This window comes from Anomaloglossus baeobatrachus, chromosome 12 (genome assembly GCF_048569485.1).
Source record: "Anomaloglossus baeobatrachus isolate aAnoBae1 chromosome 12, aAnoBae1.hap1, whole genome shotgun sequence".
In the NCBI taxonomy this organism is placed as follows: Eukaryota; Metazoa; Chordata; class Amphibia; order Anura; family Aromobatidae; genus Anomaloglossus; species Anomaloglossus baeobatrachus.
In genome coordinates, this window is record NC_134364.1 from 24,189,399 (window position 1) to 24,195,239 (window position 5,841).

Here is a 5,841-nt window from a genome sequence, read left to right on the forward strand (position 1 = left end):
GCGTGGCTTTTATGTGTTTACAGACACGTACCGCGCGCTGCACGCACGTACGTCACCAGGAGCCCGCCCCCTGCTTGGTGACGTCACGGGGAGCCCGCCCCCCTGCCCAGGGCCTCTTCCGGGTGCAGCTGGAGGCTGGTGAGATCCGCGGCTGCAGGGACCCGGGCCGGTCATGAAGGCTGCCGTGCTCCTCAGCGCCCTGTGCTGCCTGCTGCCATGGGGGGCGCTGCCACACGCCCCGGGCTCCGCGGCCCACAGCTGCTTCTGTCAGGTGAGCGCCATCACTACTAACCTCTGTAGAGTGATACTGACTGCGGCTGTGACTGCACACAGTGGAAGGGTAAAGCATGGTGGATGATGAACCTCGTCTGGACCAGTCTACACCCCAGCCCCGAGACGTGCTGCTCCGCCACAAGCCCCAAACCCGTCTCATGCGATGCGAGGACTGCACAATCCACACCATTATTGTTTTGCGACTTTTTAGGGCACAAACTGTTGTTCGGGTTAAGAGGCAAAAAGCACCCCCAAATATTGACTATAAGAGGCGGAAAACGCCCCCCAAAGACGATAAGAGACAAAAAGCACCCCCAAAGATAGATGATAAGAGGGGAAATGCCCCCCAAAGATAGACGATAAGAGGCGGGAAATGCCCCCCAAAGATAGACGATAAGAGGCGGGAAATGCCCCCCCAAGATAGACGATAAGAGGCCGAAAACGCCCCCCAAAGATAGACGATAAGAGGCGGGAAATGCCCCCCAAAGATAGACGATAAGAGGCGGGAAACGCCCCCCAAAGATAGACGATAAGAGGCCGAAAACGCCCCCCAAAGATAGACGATAAGAGGCGGGAAATGCCCCCCAAAGATAGACGATAAGAGGGGAAATGCCCCCCCAAAGATAGACGATAAGAGGGGAAATGCCCCCCCAAAGATAGACGATAAGAGGGGAAATGCCCCCCCCAAGGATAGACGATAAGAGGGGAAATGCCCCCCCAAGGATAGACGATAAGAGGGGAAATGCCCCCCCAAAGATAGACGATAAGAGGGAACATGCAGGGACGAGCTGCGGACGCTGAGTTCTTTGATGTTACATTTCCTTAATTTTTCTTTCTTTGTGTTCTTGACACATCTGACAGCGACAGGTGACGTCTTCTGTACAGAATGTCACTGCTGTCTCCTCACTGCTGTGTCGCTCCCCGCTTGTCTCCCTGACGCTGTCGCTCCCCGCTTGTCTCCCTGACGCTGTCGCTCCCCGCTTGTCTCTTTGTGACGCTGTTTCGCTCCCCGCTTGTCTCGCTTTGTGACGCTGTGTCGCTCCCCGCTTGTCTCGCTTTGTGACGCTGTGTGTCGCTCCCCGCTTGTCTCGCTTTGTGACGCTGTGTCGCTCCCCGCTTGTCTCGCTTTGTGACGCTGTGTCGCTCCCCGCTTGTCTCGCTTTGTGACGCTGTGTCGCTCCCCGCTTGTCTCGCTTTGTGACGCTGTGTCGCTCCCCGCTTGTCTCGCTTTGTGACGCTGTGTCGCTCCCCGCTTGTCTCGCTTTGTGACGCTGTGTCGCTCCCCGCTTGTCTCGCTTTGTGACGCTGTGTTTCGCTCCCCGCTTGTCTCTTTGTGACGCTGTGTCGCTCCCCGCTTGTCTCGCTTTGTGACGCTGTGTCGCTCCCCGCTTGTCTTTATGACGCTGTGTCGCTCCCCGCTTGTCTCTTTGTGTCGCTCCCCGCTTGTCTCGCTTTGTGACGCTGTGTCGCTCCCCGCTTGTCTCGCTTTGTGACGCTGTGTCGCTCCCCGCTTGTCTCGCTTTGTGACGCTGTGTCGCTCCCCGCTTGTCTCGCTTTGTGACGCTGTGTCGCTCCCCGCTTGTCTCCCTGACGCTGTCGCTCCCCGCTTGTCTCCCTGACGCTGTCGCTCCCCGCTTGTCTCGCTTTGTGACGCTGTGTCGCTCCCCGCTTGTCTCGCTTTGTGACGCTGTGTGTCGCTCCCCGCTTGTCTCGCTTTGTGACGCTGTGTCGCTCCCCGCTTGTCTCGCTTTGTGACGCTGTGTCGCTCCCCGCTTGTCTCGCTTTGTGACGCTGTGTCGCTCCCCGCTTGTCTCGCTTTTTGACGCTGTGTCGCTCCCCGCTTGTCTCGCTTTTTGACGCTGTGTCGCTCCCCGCTTGTCTCGCTTTGTGACGCTGTGTCGCTCCCCGCTTGTCTCGCTTTGTGACGCTGTGTTTCGCTCCCCGCTTGTCTCTTTGTGACGCTGTGTCGCTCCCCGCTTGTCTCGCTTTGTGACGCTGTGTCGCTCCCCGCTTGTCTTTATGACGCTGTGTCGCTCCCCGCTTGTCTCTTTGTGACGCTGTGTCGCTCCCCGCTTGTCTCGCTTTGTGACGCTGTGTCGCTCCCCGCTTGTCTCGCTTTGTGACGCTGTGTCGCTCCCCGCTTGTCTCGCTTTGTGACGCTGTGTCGCTCCCCGCTTGTCTCGCTTTGTGACGCTGTGTCGCTCCCCGCTTGTCTCGCTTTGTGACGCTGTGTCGCTCCCCGCTTGTCTCCCTGACGCTGTCGCTCCCCGCTTGTCTCTTTGTGACGCTGTTTCGCTCCCCGCTTGTCTCGCTTTGTGACGCTGTGTCGCTCCCCGCTTGTCTCGCTTTGTGACGCTGTGTGTCGCTCCCCGCTTGTCTCGCTTTGTGACGCTGTGTGTCGCTCCCCGCTTGTCTCGCTTTGTGACGCTGTGTCGCTCCCCGCTTGTCTCGCTTTGTGACGCTGTGTCGCTCCCCGCTTGTCTCGCTTTGTGACGCTGTGTCGCTCCCCGCTTGTCTCGCTTTGTGACGCTGTGTCGCTCCCCGCTTGTCTCGCTTTGTGACGCTGTGTTTCGCTCCCCGCTTGTCTCTTTGTGACGCTGTGTCGCTCCCCGCTTGTCTCGCTTTGTGACGCTGTGTCGCTCCCCGCTTGTCTTTATGACGCTGTGTCGCTCCCCGCTTGTCTCTTTGTGACGCTGTGTCGCTCCCCGCTTGTCTCGCTTTGTGACGCTGTGTCGCTCCCCGCTTGTCTCGCTTTGTGACGCTGTGTCGCTCCCCGCTTGTCTCGCTTTGTGACGCTGTGTCGCTCCCCGCTTGTCTCGCTTTGTGACGCTGTGTCGCTCCCCGCTTGTCTCGCTTTGTGACGCTGTGTCGCTCCCCGCTTGTCTCGCTTTGTGACGCTGTGTCGCTCCCCGCTTGTCTCGCTTTGTGACGCTGTGTTTCGCTCCCCGCTTGTCTCGCTTTGTGACGCTGTGTTCGCTCCCCCGCTTGTCTCGCTTTGTGACGCTGTGTCGCTCCCCGCTTGTCTCGCTTTGTGACGCTGTGTCGCTCCCCGCTTGTCTCGCTTTGTGACGCTGTGTCGCTCCCCGCTTGTCTCGCTTTGTGACGCTGTGTCGCTCCCCGCTTGTCTCGCTTTGTGACGCTGTGTCGCTCCCCGCTTGTCTCGCTTTGTGACGCTGTGTTTCGCTCCCCGCTTGTCTCGCTTTGTGACGCTGTGTTTCGCTCCCCGCTTGTCTCGCTTTGTGACGCTGTGTTTCGCTCCCCGCTTGTCTCGCTTTGTGACGCTGTGTTTCGCTCCCCGCTTGTCTCGCTTTGTGACGCTGTGTTTCGCTCCCCGCTTGTCTCGCTTTGTGACGCTGTGTTTCGCTCCCCCGCTTGTCTCGCTTTGTGACGCTGTGTTTCGCTCCCCGCTTGTCTCGCTTTGTGACGCTGTGTTTCGCTCCCCGCTTGTCTCGCTTTGTGACGCTGTGTTTCGCTCCCCGCTTGTCTCGCTTTGTGACGCTGTGTTTCGCTCCCCGCTTGTCTCGCTTTGTGACGCTGTGTTTCGCTCCCCGCTTGTCTCGCTTTGTGATGCTGTGTTTCGCTCCCCGCTTGTCTCGCTTTGTGACGCTGTGTTTCGCTCCCCGCTTGTCTCGCTTGTGACGCTGTGTTTCGCTCCCCGCTTGTCTCGCTTTGTGACGCTGTGTTTCGCTCCCCGCTTGTCTCGCTTTGTGACGCTGTGTTTCGCTCCCCGCTTGTCTCGCTTTGTGACGCTGTGTTTCGCTCCCCCGCTTGTCTCGCTTTGTGACGCTGTGTCGCTCCCCGCTTGTCTCTTGTGACGCTGTGTCGCTCCCCGCTTGTCTCGCTTTGTGACGCTGTGTCGCTCCCCGCTTGTCTTTGTGACGCTGTCGCTCCCCGCTTGTCTCGCTTTGTGACGCTGTGTCGCTCCCCGCTTGTCTCGCTTTGTGACGCTGTGTCGCTCCCCGCTTGTCTCTCTTTGTGACGCTGTGTCGCTCCCCGCTTGTCTCTCTTTGTGACGCTGTGTCGCTCCCGCTTGTCTCGCTTTGTGACGCTGTGTTTCGCTCCCCGCTTGTCTCGCTTTGTGACGCTGTGTCGCTCCCCGCTTGTCTCTCTTTGTGACGCTGTGTCGCTCCCCGCTTGTCTCGCTTTGTGACGCTGTGTCGCTCCCCCGCTTGTCTCGCTTTGTGACGCTGTGTCGCTCCCCGCTTGTCTCGCTTTGTGACGCTGTGTTTCGCTCCCCGCTTGTCTCGCTTTGTGACGCTGTGTTTCGCTCCCCGCTTGTCTCGCTTTGTGACGCTGTGTTTCGCTCCCCGCTTGTCTCGCTTTGTGACGCTGTGTCGCTCCCCGCTTGTCTCGCTTTGTGACGCTGTGTCGCTCCCCGCTTGTCTCGCTTTGTGACGCTGTGTCGCTCCCCGCTTGTCTCGCTTTGTGACGCTGTGTCGCTCCCCGCTTGTCTCGCTTTGTGACGCTGTGTCGCTCCCCGCTTGTCTCGCTTTGTGACGCTGTGTTTCGCTCCCCGCTTGTCTCTCTTTGTGACGCTGTGTTTCGCTCCCCGCTTGTCTCTCTTTGTGATGCTGTGTTTCGCTCCCCGCTTGTCTCTCTTTGTGACGCTGTGTTTCGCTCCCCGCTTGTCTCTCTTTGTGATGCTGTGTTTCGCTCCCCGCTTGTCTCTCTTTGTGATGCTGTGTTTCGCTCCCCGCTTGTCTCTCTTTGTGATGCTGTGTTTCGCTCCCCGCTTGTCTCTCTGTGACGCTGTGTTTCGCTCCCCGCTTGTCTCGCTTTGTGACGCTGTGTTTCGCTCCCCGCTTGTCTCTCTTTGTGACGCTGTGTTTCGCTCCCCGCTTGTCTCTCTTTGTGACGCTGGTGTTTCGCACCCCGCTTGTCTCTTTGTGACGCTGTGTGTCGCTCCCCGCTTGTCTCTTTGTGACGCTGTGTTTCGCTCCCGCTTGTCTCTCTTTGTGACGCTGTGTTTCGCTCCCCGCTTGTCTCGCTTTGTGACGCTGTGTTTCGCTCCCCGCTTGTCTCGCTTTGTGACGCGGTGTTCGCTCCCCGCTTGTCTCTCTTTGTGACGCTGTGTTTCGCTCCCCGCTTGTCTCTCTTTGTGACGCTGTGTTTCGCTCCCCGCTTGTCTCTCTGTGACGCTGTGTTTCGCTCCCCGCTTGTCTCTCTTTGTGACGCTGTGTTTCGCTCCCGCTTGTCTCTTTGTGACGCTGTGTTTCGCTCCCCGCTTGTCTCTCTTTGTGACGCTGTGTTTCGCACCCCGCTTGTCTCTCTTTGTGACGCCTGTGTTTCGCTCCCCGCTTGTCTCGCTTTGTGACGCTGTGTTTCGCTCCCCGCTTGTCTCGCTTTGTGACGCTGTGTTTCGCTCCCCGCTTGTCTCTCTTTGTGACGCTGTGTTTCGCTCCCCGCTTGTCTCGCTTTGTGACGCTGTGTTTCGCTCCCGCTTGTCTCGCTTTGTGACGCGGTGTTTCGCTCCCCGCTTGTCTCGCTTGTGACGCTGTGTCGCTCCCCGCTTGTCTCGCTTTGTGACGCTGTGTCGCTCCCCGCTTGTCTCGCTTTGTGACGCTGTGT